Source organism: Dermochelys coriacea, chromosome 1, assembly GCF_009764565.3.
Source record: "Dermochelys coriacea isolate rDerCor1 chromosome 1, rDerCor1.pri.v4, whole genome shotgun sequence".
Classification (NCBI taxonomy): Eukaryota; Metazoa; Chordata; order Testudines; family Dermochelyidae; genus Dermochelys; species Dermochelys coriacea.
In genome coordinates this window covers 259,009,886-259,026,165 of record NC_050068.2, presented here as the reverse complement: position 1 = coordinate 259,026,165, position 16,280 = coordinate 259,009,886, and the positions used below count along the sequence as shown (strand labels likewise).

Genomic DNA, 16,280 nt, shown 5'->3' with positions numbered 1-16,280 from the left:
GTAGGTAACTGATCTCATTCAGCTTGTGGGGAGGCAACTTGGACAGTTATTAAACTGGAGGTTGGGCCAACTTCCACAGAGACCAATCCTGGGGGTGAAAATAAAATAGACTTCCTTGAGTTTGGACATATTGGTCCCTTGTGTAGAAATTTTGGGCAGATTCAGGCTAATGATCCTGTATACTGAAATATTAGAAAAAAACTGGGTGAGGTAAATGGGGTCCCAGTAGAGGAGAAACTCAAAGGTCCAGGGGCTTACTTCGTGATTAGAAAAAGGACCTGATATATAGACTAGTCTGACTACAGGACCAAGAACTGCAGCAGCTTTTAGTACCCTGAGGACACAGAAAGGCCGTATTAGACCTAGTCCATAGTCACTTGTTTTGGAGTGGATAAAACACTGGATAGAATCCCATGAAGGTTTTTTTGGCCAGGAATCTATACGGAGGTTCAATGCTATTGCACCTCCTGCCCTAAATGCCAATTGCACAGCCCACACCCTCACACAAGGGCCCTTTTAGTACCCCTACCAATTATTGAAGTCCTATTTGAGAGGACAGTGGACCTGATAGGTCTGCTGGAGAAGTCACTCCAAGGTCATCTCGCTATGCTTGTGATTCTGGACTGTGCTGCTTGGTACCCGGAAGCTGTACCCCTGTGAAACACAATGTCCAAGAGGATAGCAAAGGAGTTAATCCAAGTTTTATCTCGGGTAGGCATACCTAAGGAGATTCTGATTGATCAAGGGACTCCCTTTGTGTCAAAGTTGATGTCCTTGGCCTACCATCCACAGACTGATGGCCTGGTCCAATGTTTTAACAGAATACTGAAGAGCATAATATGGAAAGTACTGAGTCAAGATGGAAAAAATTGGGATAACTTGCTATCCTACCTGATGTTTGCTATAAGGGAGGTTCCCCTGGCTTCCACAGGCATTTTCTCCCATCAAGTTGCTATATGGTCACCATCCCTGGGGCATTTTGAACATTGCCAAGGATGACTGGGTAGAACAGACTAGTTAAGGAATGAATGTAATTGAACATGTGATACAGATGCAGGACAGAATAGCCCACGTCACTCCCATAGTGCAAGATGGGGAGGAGGGAGAAGCACAAAAGGCCCAGCAGGCCAATTATAATTACAAGTCAAGGTTTGGAAATTCCAGATAGGGGATTGGATAATGGTGCTGGTGCCCACTGCGGAAAACAAGCTCTTGGCCAGATGGCAGGGGTCATACAAAGTAATAGAGGGGAGGTTGAATATATGATTTGACAACCTGATCACTGAAAGCAGGAGCAAATCTACCACGTCAACCTGTTAAAGCCCTGGGAAGACAGAGGAGCTTATATGGTTGCCCTATATGGTTCCACTCCAGGAAGATAAACCTTAGGGATGTGTAAAATATGCCCCAAATTGAACCCTGCACAATGTACAAAAGTCGTCAAGATGATCAAGCGAAATCACAATGTGTTCTCAGGGAAGCCAGGCAGAACCATGGAAGCTCATCACCATGTCATCATGGATTCAGAAGTAAAGGTGAAGAATGAACCATACCAACAAAAAGATCAGTACAGAAGTTGAGGATGCTGGAACTGGGAGTCATTAAAGAGTCCTATAGTCAGTGGCCCAGTCCAATCATTCTGGTATATAAACCAGATGGTACTATGAGGTTCTGCAGTGACTTCCGAACATTAAATAAAGTGTCCCAGTTCAATGCTTACCAATTCCTCAAATAGACAGACTAATAGACCAGTTGGGAAAAGCAAGATTTTTGTCTACCATCAACCTGACCAAAGGATATTGGCAAATCCCTCTGGCAGAGGTGGCCAAAGAGAAAACTGTCTTTGTTATGTCAGAGACCCTATACCAGAACATGGTCCTCCCTTTTGGATTACATGGGGCTCCAGCAACCTTCCAATGCCTCATCAATAAGCTAGTATGCCAACATGCAAAGTATGCAGCTGTTTACTTGGATGATGTGATCATTCACAGCCAAGACTGGGGGATACATCTGGAAAAGGTGGAAGCAGTACTGTATACCCTGGGGAAAGCAAGTCTCACCACTAAGCCATCCAAATATGCAATATTGGTGGTAGAAGCCAAATACTTCTGATACATCGTGGGGAGAGGCGTAGTGAAACCCCAACTGAACAAGGTAGAGACAACACAAAGTTGGTCTCGACTGATCATGAAGAAACAGGTGAGAGCATTCCTGAGGATAGTGGGGGTATTACAGGTGATTCATTCCTCACTTTGCCCTGGGGGCATACCCTCTGAGAGATCTGATAAAGGCCAGAGGCCCAGACATAATATAATGAACTGGTATGGCTGAAGATCCATTTTGTGAATCCGAGGACAGCCCTCTACATTCATCCAGTTCTAGCAGCCACAGACTTTGAAAAGGTCATACTACAAATGGATGCCTCCGAGGTAGGGTTAGGAGCCATGCTGCTCTCAGATAGTAGGAGAGGAAGAACACTGAGTCTTGTACTTCAGTAGAATATTCCTTCCCAAAGAACAAAAGTATGGCGTGGTGGAGAAGGAATGTCTTATGGTAACGTGGGCCATGGAAAGCCTGTGGTACTACTGGCTCGGACGGAGGTTTACCCTCATTATGGACCATGCTCCCCTGAAGTGGATGCATCAGAACAAATTAAAAAATGGAAGAATAACAAGATGGGTCCTGTCACTACAACCCTCCCACATCGGGGCGCAGCACAGGGCAGGAATCAAACATGGCAATGCAGATGTATACTCATGACAGGCCTGTTTCCTGGCCCACATAGCCGAAGTCCCTAATGCTGAGCCGGAGTTGGGGGGCCAAGATGTGACTAAGTTGGAGCAGCTATAAGCGAGTTTGGAAGGCAGGTGTATCTGTCCTATAATGGTGAAGGCTCTTTTCCCTATGAACTAAAATGGGCTTACCTCAGGTTAATTAGAGACACCTGAGTCCAATTCAGGGCCACCTTTAATAACCTGGTGCTAGAGGGAGAAGAGAGAGAAAAAACAGGTGACAACAGGGATGGAGCAGCAGGGAGAAAAGGCTTCTCCTAGGTGGAGGGCTCTTCCCTTATAGGGAGGAGAAACATACTCCAACCACCCTATCCACCAGAGGCTGACATGGCCAAAGAGGAGCCTGGCCATAGCACCCAAAATCAGAGGCCACTTTGGGAAGTGTGGCTGTTAACTTCAGCTTGGGCCAAGCCGTGTGTTAGCTCACATTCCAGGGAGCACCGCATCCTCTTCCCTCCCTCCCTTTGCTTCCCCCATCCCCACAGCAGCAGCAGGAAAGGTTGGTGGAGTGGGGCTATTTTTGGGAGCATCTCCCTAGCAACGGCTGCCACCACCGTCTGTGGTGGTTTTTCCATAGGTGCTAAAATATTCTGTGCGGCTTATTAAAGAAAGCAGCTGGGGGAGAGTGGCAGGGATTGGGAGAGGTAGCCATCCGCTGCCTCACCCAGCAGTTTGCTGCTGGCAGCATGGGGTACAGCTGACCCTGGCTGGAGAGGGTGAAAGTGAACGAGGTGTATTTAAATGAAGACTGTCTCCATTGGGGGTCAGTGAAGTTCTCTATAGAAAACACCCGGCGCCCCCTGCTGGCGATAGTCCTTCTGTCCTGCCATGCTAACTCTATAGAGAATGCCCAAGAAGACACAATCAGCTGCTTTTTCGAGAGATGAGGGGGAAGAGTTCGTGCCTCATGTCTAGTCCTTTATTTACCCACCATTCCTGACCTATGGCTGAGGTCAGATTGCAGTGACAGCATTTTGGGGGGAGTTATGTCCAGGGAGGGGGAAAACAGGGTATCATAGAAGATTCATCTTCTGCCCCCCCTTAAAAAAAAAAAAAAAAAAAAAAAAAAAAAGAATGTTGCCTTTTCATTCTATTAGGGGTTTTTGTATAGCTCCCATCACTGTAGTAGCTGAGTGCCTCACGAGTACAAAGCGTTTTATCCTCTCATCCCTTCCCATAAGTCTGGAAGAATTGTCTTCAGGCTAAAAATGGGTTGTTGAGGCACAGCGAGGTGAAGTGACTTGCCCAAGGTCACACAGGGAATTGGTGGCAGAGCCAAGAGCTCCTGAATCCTACCCCAGCTCAAGCTCAGACTTCCTTCCTGGTTGTCTTGCTGTGAAGGAAGCACCTGGAGAGCTGTTCTGAGTGAAGGTTTCAGAGTAACAGCCGTGTTAGTCTGTATTCGCAAAAAGAAAAGGAGGACTTGTGGCACCTTAGAGACTAACACATTTATTAGAGCATAAGCTTTCGTGAGCTACAGCTCACTTCATCGGATGCATGACTATGACACTATGACAGCACCTAGAGTTCTTGGGGAAAGGGTCTTGGGACCTTTACGGCCACAAATAGTGGTTTGACAGTATGTCTCATTTGAAAGGTGGTGTTTACAGCTGCACAGCAGGCTCCTAGCATGCTGCTGGCGTGAGTTCAGTACTGACTCAGGGGGAAGAGCACCTCCTACTGACTGACGCCAGCTCCTGCATCACCTGAGTGCCTTGGAGGTCTCCCATCCAAGGGCTAAGTGAACTGTGCGCTGTGGCACCCTTGTGAGTGGGTGCAAAGAGCAAGCTGGTTGCATGGTGCTGGCTCTTCTTCTTTACTGCTGTTAAACTGCACTGAAAGACGCTAAAACCACATCTCTTTCCCTATATTGCTGTTCCATGTAAGCGCTTGCTGTGGCTGCCACAGGGATGGTGTTTGATCACCAGTGAGGGGGAGGTGGTCCGTGGGATTACGCATGGGAGGTGAGGTGTCCACAAGGCGGTGTTTTATTAGGATGTGGTCCATGTTCTGAAAGGGTTTAGGAACCTCTGGCTGAGGAAATCCAATGAGACCATAACCTCCCAATGACTGTCCCTGAAGCCCAACGGTTAGGTGCCTAAGGGATACTGAGTAGCTAAAGGGAGAGCCTTGTTACCTGTACCTTGTTCTAATATGAAAATGAGGGGCACCGCCTGTGCTTTCCTCTGACACAAAGCCCCTGTGCCTGCTAGAGGAGCAGCCCTGTGAAAAATAGCTGAGACATTTCTGGGTGAGGTGAGACCCAGAGAGTGTTTTCCTGGCTGAATCTCTTAGCAGGGGAGGGTCACAGTAGACCCTGAACTAACTCCACAGGGATCCTCAGAAGGCCCCTGTGGGCCCCTGCAAGGACATTCTCTGTAAATCTATAGTAGGATCACCCAGTACTGGGAACTGCTTCAAATCCAATGACAAGCAAAAACAGTGATGACACACGGCACCTTTGGAGAAAGTTCTGGAAGAGTGCAATAGCTGGTGAATTGGAGGGAGATTTCTGTACCTCCCTGGATTAGATGCTGGGTGCAGCATCTGGGAAGAAGGGAAAAAAAAAGGACCTGGATTTCTATGCCTTCTGGTACAGACTGTGTGGCAAGCCTCTACAGGCCACTGTGCTCCATGCAAACATGCCTGGGGCATGTGAGTGCCAGCTGCATGTGTTCCCATTCCTGTTTCCATTGCTTTTGGTTGCACTCTCATCTCTCCCCATCTCTGCATCTGCAGTGTGTATCCATGGCTCTGAGATCACATGTGAGGATGGGCTAAAGTAGCGGAAAGCTGTTGGATTCTCCCAGAGAGTTACTGACTTCTTAGCTACAGACTGCATAGCAATCTGAGAGAGAATGAGAGGGAGGAAGGAGAGAGGAAAAATAGAATGGAGAAAAAGAGCGAATGGAGAGATTGTAAAATAGAGACAAACTGAGGGAGGCGGGGAAAGCGACAACCAGACAAAAAAAGAGAGAGGGTGATAAACAGACAGAAGGGAGAAACCGGTTCAAGAACTCATCGACAAGCTGCAGACAAATAAAGGAAATTCCTCAAAACAAAAAATGCTAAAAATGGGGAGATATAAAGTGCAGGAAAGAGAAGGTAATAGAAACAAATGAGGGAAAGTTAGAGCATGCCAGAGGAAATTCTTAGGAAGAAGTAGCTACTTGAAAAATAGCGAGGAGACAGAAAAAGAAACTAAAAGGAGAGAGACCCCCAGATTCCTTAAATCCAGGCTCGGTGACAGATTTCATGGTGGGATGGAGAAATCTCCCTTTTTTCCCTTTCCCTGACTTTTGGCTCTCCAGGACTCAAACAGGGAATAACACAGGACCTGGGTAAGAAATTATTATGGTTATTAGCCTCATAATTTTCCAGGATTTTTGCTATGCTAATAATGCATAATTTCATATGAATTATCGATGCAAATATATAATATATATAAGTATGTGTGTGTATATATACACGTATTTATGTTTGTGTGTGTGTGTGTGTGTGTGTGTGTGTGCATATATAAATATATATAATAAACTGTGTGTATGCATATATAAAATAAACTGTAAGCGTGAGAGTGTGTGTGTGTGTGTAGTTAGATAGACAGACAGACAGACAGACAGATATACACACACAAACACACATATATAGTTAAAGCTCCATAATTTTCCCTCCTTTTTTGACCTGGAATGTCAACTTTGGTTACATTTATGTGACTTTTTATTGTTAGCCGCAAATAATTTGTTGACTGCTCCCCTTTACAAGTTATTTTTGGTTTTCCCTGTGTCTCTCACCCCCAATTGCTGGTACCCTCCACTTCTTCTGTGTGCCTTTCCAATCCATTTCCCTAATCAAGTCTAGAGATGAGGAGCTGGATTCCTTGTGCATGTGCTCAAAAACTCGGGCACTTCAGGGCACATGCTGGTTCTCTCTCTGTGAAGCTTGTCAGAATCGATAATCGATACCCCACACCCCTCTGTCCAACTTCTTCTAGGTCACTGATTGTCTGTGTTGCTGATATAATTGGCAGAAATGAAGCCCAAATAAGCAGTCTAAAGAGGCTTCAAACTCTTGAGTTTCTTTGAAGCTGAGGAAGCACCTAGCAAAATGCCAGGGAAAGTCTCTGCTCCATCTAATCTCTCCCTCTCCCTGTGTTTCTAGTGCATCCATCACTACAGTGCATTGTGTTGTCAGAGCGTGTTGGTGAACCTGGCATGTCTCATGTGAACTCCTGCTGCCACCCCCCACCGTGGAGGTCCTTCCTGTACACATTGGACTCTGCATCCTCATTAGTGGGCAAATTTCAGAGGGGCTCCCTCTGCTAGGAAGCTGACGTATTCTATCGCCAGAGTCCATCCATTCCCACATCACTTGATGGAGGTAGGAGGTGACAGCCATGCCTTGATGTCCAAGTTAGATTATTCCATTTTAACATACCCAGGAAGCACTGGTAATGAATGACCCAAATGGCTAGTAGGAGAGACATTTAAGGGCTGGTCTATGCACAGTTTTTGTGCTGTGGTATCTGTTGAGAAACTGATGTAATTAGTTCAGTGCGACCCCCAATCCCACCATGGGCACAATTATTCTGGTATAAAGGTGCTTACGCTGGTATAGCTTATTCCTGGAAATTTACCAAAGCAAGCGACAGTGGTATAAGGTACAGCTGTACCAGTATAAAGGTATCTGCACTAGGGGTTGTAATGACTGAATGATCAGATATAGCAGCACAAAAACTGCATCGCCGACCTTTTATAGAGCCAAATCCCCTTTGCTTTACTCAGCTGAGCAGCCCCATTGACTTCAGTGAGGAGATAGTGATGTCAGTGTGCAAGGAGAGTGGGGTTTGGCCCGAAATTTATTTGAATGGGTGACATACGGCAAACAAAGCCATCCCCTTCCAATCCATGAGGCAAGGGTGCTAACATGAGTGCTAAAATGGACGGGGCCCCTCTGAAGTGCCCTGGCCTTGCTGGGAGAATGGAAAGAGAATAGTTTCCCTTCAGGATCTGCTCTTCACCTGCTGTGTTCTGAGGTGTAAAGCAGATGGGACTGGATATAGGAATTAACCTTTGAGGTTTTCTCTTGAAATCCCATTGAGTAATTTTTTTTTCATTTGATCAAAAATGGAATGTGCTGTCACCCTCCCAAATGGGCAACGGTCCACGGAAGGAGGGTGGCAATCTATGCTGGAATCCCCATCCCTGGAGGTTTTTTTCAGACCACGCTGGACAAACACCTGTCAGGGATGCTCTAAGTTTACTTGGTCCTGTCTCAGCGCAGGGAGCTGGACTTGATGACCTCTCAAGTTCCCTTCCAGCCTTACCTCTCTATGATTCTGTGGCTGTCAAAACTGGTGTTCCTTGTGGTCAGATGAGGGAGAGAACCAGGGCCAGCGGCTGAAACAACCCAGAGGCCAGCGGCAGTGACAGTCAACTTATTTCTTCCTTGTGCACATATGCCCTCCCCATGGCTTCCAAGGGTGGAGGGGAGAATGGTTAGATTTACCTGTCTAGGTCCATGCATGTGTACAGTGTCATTATAGTGCAGATACTCAGGGTTGTGTGGTCTCAAGGCTCCTAACTTTGGAAGAAGGCTTCCTGGGATATCATGCTCTGAGAGGGGTGGGCTCTGATTTCCTCTTGTTTGAAGTCTGTGCGTGGATATTGGGGAGAGGCGCTATTCTCACTGCATCATTGCTCAAGTGAGGGCCTTGCTGTCTGCCCCTCCCCTCCTTAAAGCCCATTTAGGCCCCTGCACTTTTTGTGCACAAGGGACAGAGTTGATGTGCGTCAAGCCCCTTAGGTGCAAACTGAGTGCAAACGTGTTTGCTTGTCTAAACGCAAGCCTTGCCTAGATGCTGCCAGTCCTTGCCCAGCAAAGTGTGCCAAGTTATTGTGCGCCAGCCTGATTGTGAGCAGAAGCGAGCGATGCCTGGGTGCAAGTAAGGTTAAGCAATGAATATTGGCCTCTGTGCTGTATGAAGCCTGCTCACCATCTGTCTCCCTTGCTAGGGGGCAGAGTGAAAACGGGGCGGGTTCGGTGTGCTGCAGGGGCGTGACTGACAAGACCTGAACATGGTCCTCATCATGCCAATGGAGTTCCTAGCTATCTACTCCCCTTAGGTTTTTCTGCTGAGGAGATCCCTGTTGGGAGCAAGCTCAGGATGGAGAGATGGGAGATCTCCGCCAAGCTCCCGTTCTCCCCACCCTACTCATACAGGAACCTCCATTCCTCAGGTTCCTGTCTAAAATGCTGGGTAGATCCCACATTCTTTAAAGAGAGAGCTATTCTGGTGGGGATAGGAGGGGAAGAGGAAGGATAAAGAGGGAGGAGAAGGGGTTGAGCTGGAAAGGAGGAGCTCTATTTCTTTCTCCTCTCTCTTTGTCCCTCCTCTCCTCTCCTCTCTTTTTTGGAGGCCAAAACTGACTGGTGAGATCAGTTGTTTCAATTCGGAGACGAGCAGAGGCAGCAAACCTCACCCCTTACAGCATTGTCATGTAATTTGCAAGGAAAACTGACTTTTTTCAAATCAAAACTATCTTCTGTAAAATGTGTGAGGTGCTCAGGAAAACAAGAGGCTACTGCGCAGTGCAAACCCCTTGCACCACACTTTGCCAATGCACCTCAGTCTTTCTTCCTCCCCACCCTGCCCTATAGCTCTGTGAGTGCGCCTCAGCTTTGCCTCACAACTCCTGCTTGTTTAAAACAAACAAAAGGAAATATTTCTTCCAACAATGCACAGTCAACCTGTGGAACTCCTTGCCAAAGGATGTTGTGAAGGCTAAGACTATAACGGTTAAAAAAAGAACTGGATAAAGTTTATGGAGGATAGGTCCATCAATGACTATTAGCCAGGCTGGGCAGGGATGTTATCCCTAACCTCTGTGTGCCAGAAGCTGGGAATGGGCAACAGGGGATGGATTACTTGATTATCACCTGGTCTGTTCATTCCCTCTGAAGCACTTGGTATTGGCCACTGTCAGAAGAAAGGATACTGGGCTAGACGAGCCTTTAGTCTGACCCAGTATGGCCGTTCTTATGTTCTTATTCCAGTCCTGGGGGATCCTTCATGCATCTCTTCCAGGGCCCCAGGTTATTACTCTGCCAATGTACTCCTTATGGATCCACTCCCTTTTGGCTAATAGCTACTGTAAATCATTCTGCAGTTTCACATGGAGAAATTATTCTTCATTTCTCCCCCTATGACTCTGGTGCATGGGGTGACAGGTACAAAGTGTCTGCTGCGTTCCACCCCAGAGGCAGCTGCATTTCGGTGGTGAGATCACTTTGGAGGGTACTAGGAAAAGGGAGAAGGACATAGCAATTGACACTGTGCTCCCCTGTGACCTACACTCATGGCACATAGCCTTATGCATACACATTCCAGACTGGTTAATAGCAGTCTGACTCAGCAAGTTCCAATTCTTCGATGTTGTGACATTATTTAGTTGTATTAGTTTAATCAAATGGAGCAGCTCTGTGATCAATAGATGGCTGCTTGTGTCTTAGTGATCAATCCCTTATTCATAAATGTGTAGCTTCCCGGCCTCCTGCTAGCACTTATTTTCTATGAAAGGTAAAAATTGGGGAAAGCAATTTCCCCATTCCTCACAGCCCTGCAAAACTATCTGACAACAGGTTAACAGCATTAGAATATACTGACTGTGCATGCTTAAAGGTAGTGGAGGGCTCTTTGATTTTGTACATGAAGGCTGAGCAAGATCCTATGGCTGGAAGTTGGAATTAGATAAATTCAAACTGGGAAAAAAGGTGCAGATCTTTCCCGGGAAGGGTAATTAATCAGTGACACAGATTACCAAGGAATGCAGAGGCTTCTCCATCACTTGAAGATGGTAAATCAAGACAGGAGGTCTTTGCAAAAGATATGCTCTAGTACAAAGATTCACAAACTTTTTTTTGCTGAGCACCCCTTTGAAGATTTATGTCCCATCGGCACCATCTCTCTCAGGGGTAGGGGTGCCCTGTACTCACAGGGGGTGACAGGTGGGGGGCAAGAATGCCCAGTACCCATAGGAATTGAGGGAGTACTCACCATGTGGCAGTGGAGGAAGTCTTCCACTCTCTGCAACAGTCAGATGGTCTCAGCTGCCAGGACCCGTCTCTCTGCCTGTCTTGCTCCCCACCCCAGGTAGGAAGCAAAGGGGCCATGCTGAAGGGCCGGGGTCAGGAGGGGAGCAGAAGGCTGTACCCATGAGTACTGCCTCCCTGCCAGTGCCCCCGACCCTTCAACACTGTCCATCCACTTCCCCTGCACTGTCTCTGTCTGACAGAGGCTCTGTGCCGGGGGTTGCGCTGAAAGGCCGCAGTCAGGAGGGGACTCTGTCTGGCAGGGGAAAGCGTACAGGGATCTGTGCTGAAGGGCCAGGGTCTGGGAAAGGTTCCGCCTAGCAGCAGGGTCAGCGCTCCCGAGATGCATCCTTTGGCTTTTGCTCACAGCGTCCCCACTGGCCTCCCCAGCAGAGGAAGGTAGCTGCCAGTTGGCGGCTGTGGCAGACAGGCATAGAGCCTGTTCCCAGCAGCTGAGACCACCTGTGCTCCACTCCCCACAGCTGATAACCTTGTCACATCTCCCCAGGGGGGAGTGCCCCACAGTTTGAAAACATCTGCTTTAGTTCAACCACCAGTTGTTGAATTTGACATAGGAATCATTGGCTGCAATTCTATGGCTTGCGTTATGTGGGAGGTGAGCCAGATGGTCACAGTGTCCCTGGCCTTGGAATCTATGACTGTGTGAAAACACAGAGGGGCAAGGAATCCTGCCGCCAAACTAAAAAGTTCAAATGTTTCAAAACCACAAACCAGCTCCCCAGCAGATGTAAATGGGTGATGGGCACCTGCTGAGGAGCTGCCCCTGTGACTCTGCACTGCAGTTTTATTTCTGTGGTAACATGTCCCCTGAAATGTTTGAGATCAAATAATTCTGGTGTCAACATGAAAAAGGCAACTTCCCCCTCCCCACCCCTTATAAAAACTGGCCTGTAACCCCCGCACTCCTGACTATGGGATGTAGCACAGAAGCGATGGGCAGCCAACCTCAGAATGTGCAAGCCACTTAATGGGTGCTGTGACATTCCCAGCCCTGATGCAAGAGAGGTCATTACTGGTGCAGGGTGGAGTTTAACACAGTCAACCAGCCTGTCACTTTCACCTCTTCCCTTTCCCTTCCTGTGCCTGGATGTGCCAGCCCACTCTACCTTTCCGTGGGTCATTACACAAAGTAAAAACTATTTCCCCATTCTAATTTTTCCCCTACTGTTACTCACACCTTCTTGTCAGCTGTTGGAAGTGGGCCAGTCTGATTATCACTACAAAAGCTTTTTTTCTCCTGCTGATGATAGCTCACCTTAATTGATTAGTCTCGTTACAGTGTGTATGGCAACACCCATTTTTTCATATTCTCTCTATCTATCTATCTATCTTCCTACTGTATTTTCCACTGCATGCATCCGATGAAGTGGGTTTTTAGCCCACGAACTTTAGCCGTTCCTAACAGGGGTGCATCTACCGTATCACTGCCGGTTTTACTGTGCATGTCTGTTCTTGCTGAGTCTGGAACTGTAGGCTCTGTGATCCCTATGCTGTTGGAAATCCACAGTAGGGTTACATGCAATCTGAATGTCTGCTGCATTCCAGCCCAGAGGTGGCTGCATTTCAGTGGTGGAGCATCAATTCGGAGAGTAGCAGGAAAAGGACCAAGGGGCACTGCGCTCCCTCGTCCATAGTGAACACAGTTCCATCGGATGGGACATAGCCCACTACATACACATTCTAGACAGAGGTGGAAGTGATCTGCCCTCAGCAAATACCAACTCTTCCATGCTGTAACATTATTTAGTGATATTAGTTTAACTGGACTGAGCAGTCTGTCATCATTAGATAGCTACTTGTCTCTAAATCATCAATCCCTTGTTTATAAATGGGCAGTTCTGCAGCCTCCCAGTGATGCTGCTTATGATGATTTTTGAGGTATGGGGCAACTTGGCGGAAGTAACTTTCCCATTTCTTATTGCACTGCAGCATGGAGGAGGGGTTACGTTCATATCACATGAACAATGGTACTGCTAGGGCCTGCTTAAAAGTCACTTTTCCTTTGCTGATGTTTTGTGACTAACACTGTCGTATCAGGCTGTGATCTAGTACCAGTGCTGCAAACAATGACTGCCCAGGATAGGAGGTACCCTTTCTTAGCAGTGTGGAAGAGTGAGATGAATGTCTTTTTTATAATTACCTACCCAATAAACATATTTATTAGTAATTGATGATCAGTGATCAGGGCTCTGTTATGCTAGATGCTCTATATACACAGAGCGAAAGACAGTTCCTGCCCTCAAAAAGCTTACAATCTAAGTAGACAAGACAGACAAAAAGTGGTCATAATGAATGTTAAGCTTCAAGAGGCTACTTCTACAGGCCCGTGGAATTACTAGGGTCAGCCAGAGAGTAGCCTGTTGGAAGCATCCGAATATATTAAAGATACAGTGCCAGATCCTTCACTAATGTAAATAGGCAGAGCTTCATTCAATTCTGAGCTACACCAGCTGTGGTTCTAGTCCTTAATATATGCTATCAATATCACTGTCCTATCACAAATGTATCTTATTTTCCATTTGTCAGTGGACGATATCCCAGCAATGCTCAGTATCCCTCAAGAACCAAAGAGTCAGTGGCAATCTTACATTGTAAACTCTTCAGGACTGTCCCTCATTTGTTCTATGTTTGTATAGCGCCTAGCACAAGGGGGCCCTGGCCTCTCAGCTCTGCCGTAATACAACAATAAATGGCAAAAACAATTTCTCTTATGAGTGTGGAGCAGAGAAGATGCAACTTAAAATTCTCTCGAACAGTTTTAACTTAATTCCATTTTTATGCTGCTTTTGGAGGCAAGGGTGCCAAATAAAGGAATTGACCTAGATAATGAACCCTTTTTAGAAGGCATCATCCACCATTTTCACCACCAAAATGGGAATTCTGTTTTATGTCTAAAAAAGTGATTGAGCCAATGGCACTACTGGGTCAAATGCTGCTCTTGTTTGCATGGACATTAGCAGATGCAGTGGTGCCGCTGAACGGCATTTGGGTCTGTGCCTCCTCGCTTGTGTTGGGTGCACAGCGGAGTACGTCTCTCAGGGCACTCTTCTAGAAAGGACTAGCTGTAACTTGTACCCTTCTAGTCAAGCATGCATTGTGCAATGCATCAGGCCCCAGATGAGAGTTCTGGGTCCTGGGTCTTTCCCGCTTCTCTGTTCCCATAACTTTCCCTCTCTCTCTTTGCCCTTTGTACTCCCTTCTCCATCTCTTTCTCCCCAGCTTACCCCTCTCTCCTGACCCTAGCCTTCCCTGATGTCTTGCTTGCTCGCTCTCTCTCCCCCAAGTTTGGAAGAAGTTAGTTTTTTAACATTTGCCCCAATACCTGCCTCATACCCTCTCTCAATCATGATGCACAGTGGCATATTCTCTTTCCTCTCAGCAGAAAGACACAGGGAGCACTAGAGTATGTGTCTAATTGTTTTAAGAGTGATCTTTGCATGACCCATGCAAATGGTGCCTCAGTTGACATGGGTTGTGTGTGTTGGGGTGGGAGGGTGGTGGGGGGGAGGGAACTGGCAGAAGCCAGAGGTGGCTTCTTAATGCTTAATCTTAATGCTTAATCTTTTTGCATCTTTCCCTCTGACTTTGTCATCCAGAGGATCTTTGTACATCCCTTTCTAGCTGTGTTTTCTTCCTCTCCCTCCCTCAGCATGTGGGCTGATCGCTGCTCAAACTTTTAATTCAGATGGTAATTGGAATAATAATACGGGCAGAGCCCTTCTGGCTCTGTTGCTGCAGCTGGCTTCAGGGAGCTATGAATAGCTCTGAGTCACATGCACGGAGCTGGTTTCACATCAGATCATTTTGTTTGTTTTCATATTCCCCATCCCCATCACTAGGACTTCAAAGAAAAAAAGTTCCCCCTCTCACACTACCCCGCAATATAACTCAGGCAAAAGTATATCAATAAAATTCCTATTTGGGTGCCAGAGAATGGGATGCCTAAAGAAATCAGTTGATTAATGAGGGTTTGGGGTGCAGATGGGGATTGCAGGCATCTATTTATAATGATGGAAAGAAAAGGCATACGTGCATGTGTAAAAATAGTGCACAGTTGATTGCAGCTTCCTCCGCTCACCTTCCACCTGTCACTTTTCTTGTCAGATTGTAAGATGTTTGGGGTAGGAGCTGTGTCTTTGTTTGTGTGTGTGTGTGTATAGCACGTAGCACAATGGGACCTCTGTGTGCGACTGTGGTACATAAGAACAACATAATGTAAAAATAGCCGTACCGGGTCAGACCAGTGATCCATCTTCTAACAATGGCCAATGCCAGATGCTTCATAGGGAATGAACAGAACAGGGCAATTATCAAGTGGTCCATCCCCTGTCATCAGTCCCAGGTTCTGGCAGTCAGAGACCTAGGGATGCCCAGAGCACAAGATTGCATCCCTGCGCATCTTGGATAATAGCCATTGATGGACCAATCCTCCATGAACTTATCTAATTTTTTTTTGAACCCCGTTATAGTTTTGGCCTTCACAGCAGCCCCTGGCAATGAGTTCCACAGGTTGACAGTGTGAAAAAATACTTCCTTTTGTTTGTTTTAAACCTGCTGCCTATTAATTTAATTGGGTGACTTCCTGGTTCTCATGTTATGTGAAGAGGTAAATAACACTTCCTTCGTCACTTTCTCCATGCCCTTCAAGATTTTATAGACCACTATCATATCTTCACTTAGTTGTCTCTTTTCTAAGTTGAACAGTCCAAGTATTTTTTAATCTCTCCACACCTGGAAGCTGTTCCATACCCCTAATCATTTTTATTGCCCTTCTTTGTACCTTTTCCATTTCTAATCTATCTTTTTTGAGATGGGGCGACCAGAACTGCCTGCAGTATTCAAGATGGGGGTGTACCATGGATTGATAAATTATGATACAGACGCGCCCCAATTTATGCAATCGTTCCGTTCCGGAACACCTTGTGTAACTCGAATTTGGCATAAGTCAGAAAAGTATACCCAACCATTACACACACACACACACACACACACACACAAAAACAAAAAACCAAACTCCTATTTCTAGCTTATGGAACTTTTTCCGTAAATGCGGATTTGCATAAATCAGGTCTTGTGTAACCCGGGGAGCGTCCGTATTTACAATCTTATTTTGATCCCTTTCCTAATGGTTTCTAACATTCTGTTAGCTATTTTGACTGATGCTGCACATTGAGTGGATGTTTTCAGAGAACTCTCCACAATGACTCCAAGATCTCTTTCTTGAGTGGTAACAGCTAATTTAGACCTCATCATTTTGTATGGATAGTTGGGATTATGTTTTCCAGTGTACGTTACTTTGCATTGATCAACATTGAATTTCATTTACCAGTTTGTTGCCCAGTCACCCAGTTTTGTGTGAGACCCCTTTGTAACTCTTTG

At 46.4% G+C, this 16,280-nt stretch overlaps 1 protein-coding gene across 7 annotated transcripts in view; it reads left to right on the top strand.

Moving 5' to 3' along the window:
* Positions 1 to 16,280, top strand: part of KCNJ4 (potassium inwardly rectifying channel subfamily J member 4) — a 30,276-nt gene that overhangs the window by 1,997 nt on the left and 11,999 nt on the right. For 2 of the 7 annotated variants that reach the window (XM_043501554.1, XM_038403081.2), the window contains exon 1: positions 5,512 to 6,133. The exons of 3 other annotated variants lie outside the window; for them this stretch is intronic. The gene's annotated coding sequence lies outside the window, so the exon portion shown is untranslated. Of the gene's footprint in view, positions 1 to 5,511; positions 6,134 to 6,950; positions 7,170 to 16,280 lie in introns of those variants that run through there. 2 more of the 7 variants (XM_043501568.1, XM_043501562.1) reach the window with 1 other exon arrangement.